This window comes from Saccostrea cucullata, unplaced genomic scaffold (genome assembly GCF_032062105.1).
Source record: "Saccostrea cucullata isolate Sc308-1 unplaced genomic scaffold, CSIRO_AGI_Scuc_v1 ctg21718, whole genome shotgun sequence".
Lineage (NCBI taxonomy): Eukaryota > Metazoa > Mollusca > Bivalvia > Ostreida > Ostreidae > Saccostrea > Saccostrea cuccullata.
In genome coordinates this window covers 2,723-5,444 of record NW_026935803.1, presented here as the reverse complement: position 1 = coordinate 5,444, position 2,722 = coordinate 2,723, and positions in this window count along the sequence as shown.

Genomic DNA, 2,722 nt, shown 5'->3' with positions numbered 1-2,722 from the left:
ATATGAAGAAGAAGACGTTGACACATTGTCAGAATGGATAAAATGTATTAGATCAAAGCAGGTAACAAATAAACATGAAAAAAAAATTAGATAGATTACTTGATCGTTTGTAAGGTTCATTATATAAATTGCATTCTAGAAGAACTTTAATTCTACAAATGGTAATCCTACTTATACTCATACTTCCCTTTCTAAGAAAAAAATTCTTCAAAATCACGTGTCAGTTTTGAATACTTTTAATATTCCGCAAAGCCAAAATGAATTTGAACTACCTTATATAAATTGGATTCCGAAACTTCATAAGAATCCTTACAAACAAAAATACATTGCAGGTTCCAGTAAATGTTCAACCAAGCCTCTTTCGTTACTCCTCAATAAGATATTGACAGTAGTGAAGGAAAAACGTCAAGAGAACTGTGCAACTATATATTCAAGAAGTGGTGTGAATCAGATGTGGATGCTAAAAAATTCTAAAGAACTCTTGGACAATTTGAAATCACAAGACTTTATAAAAATCAACAGCTTAAAAACTTACTCTTTTTCAACTTTATACACAACAATTCCCTACGACAAATTAAAATCCAGGCTTTTTGATATCATTGACAGCAGCTTCTTCAATGGAAATAGAACTCGTAAATTAAATTACCTCGTTTTTGGTCATTTGCAAAATTATTTTGTTAAAACAGATTCTGATTGCACACATAAGTACTCTGAAGTTGACATCAAGAAGATGCTTGAGTTTCTTATTGACAATATCTATGTGGTTTTTGGAGACCAGGTATTCCAACAATCTATTGGATATATCCTGGTGAGCTTGAGATAAAAGTTACCCCACAGTCTGATACTTCTGTTTCATACTTGGATATTTTACTTGAAAAAGACGGTAAGATATATCGTATCGACATAGGAATGGAAATTACCATTGTTAATTGACAGTACGTTGTCGATATATCTAAATGTCAAGTTGAAGGCCACAGCAAGTGTTTTCTTCTTTTCACGCATGAGATTTTGCAAAAATTCTGCTTCATATGAATATAAAAATAAGTCTGCTAATAACGGAGCGAAATTTGTACCCATGGGAATTCCAATAGATTGTTGGAATACCTGGTCTCCAACAACCAAACTATATGATAAACGCGATGACTTTAACTTTTCTATCGTCAACTTCCCTTACTTATGCAGCAATATACATTCATCACCTGCATATGGAGTATATATATCTCAGTTGATTCGTTACACAAGAGCATGCTCTACGTATGAACAATTTTTAAAAAGAGGTAAATTATTGACAAGCAAGTTGATTGAACAAGAATTTCAGCAGTCTCGTTTAAAGTCATCATTTCCTAAGTTATATGGTCGATACAATGTTGTCAGCAAATACAATTTATCATTGAGTCAAATGCTGACTGACGTTTTTCATACCAATTGTTTGTCCATTATTTATACACTGAATTGACGACGGATTTTTCCGTTATTTCCTGATCATGACAAGGAGCACAGGGCGAGTGTGACCGGTCAGCAGGGGATGCTCACTCCCCCAAGGCACCTGATCCCAACTCTGATGTTTTGGGGGTCCGTGTTCCTCTGCTCTAATTTTGTATTGTTTTATGGACTTTGAGATTGAATACTGTTCGTTATCTCCATATCCTTCTTTCATAGCATAAGAAAAATTATGAATTGATACTTGAAGTATAACCATACCATTGCATTTAATATTTGATCACCAGTTGTTCTCTTAAGGATCAGATTTAACAGATCATACAGATAAAGAACTGGGTACGGTATGTAACGAGGCGGCCCTGTCTCTAAATCTGATAAAAGTTTTTTACAAAAATTCCCACTATGTTTCCTTTCAAAATCATTTTATTTTTTCTTTAACTATCTCTTACCGCTTTTTCGCCAGAGATTTGGGAAAATGGTGCATTTTTTTCAATAATTACAACTTTTGGCGTAACGACTTATCACGACGTTACTGATTTTAACGTTACGCTAAATGAAATCTGTAAATTCTCTTAACCCAAAACTATTTACATAATCCTGCCAATATTCCAGTAAACCATTTTGAACTATCTTTCAATTCATTGATAGTTTGAAATAGTATAATAATTTTCAGAAATATATAACTTTTTAACAAACGATTGTATCAAACATGGTAGTCTACGAAACTTTATTCATCCAGATGAAATGAGGTGAGTACCTAAAAAATTGAACGTATTGTTTAGGAAGTTGGAATTTTTTGGGCGCAATGAAAAAGCTATCGACAGAACTCCCCCTTTCTATTCCAACAAACGACGGCACTGTAAATGTTGAGTCTTTTCGATGAACATATTAATTACTCCCTATTTCAGGGTTATATGATATGCCTTTTTCAATTGTCTTTGCTTTTAGATTATTTACCCTCGCTTGAAAAGTGGGAGGGTATATAGTGATCGGGGTGTCCGTACATCTGTTACGCTTTTCGGGTACCTCATGTTTTGTCGTTAGAAACCCAAAACGTGTCGGATCAAAAAGTAAAATAAAAGGTGCACAATGGCAATATGTTATCAAGATTCTGTGAAAGTTTCATTGAATTTCATTCCGTGGTTATGCGGATAAGAGATGGGTACCCTAAAGCGTAACAGACAGACAAACGGGTGCCCATATCGATTACTATTTTCGCTCCTGATTTTCAAGCGGGAGGTAAATAAACACGAATTTCCAGGAAGGGATCCCTGAATTTAGT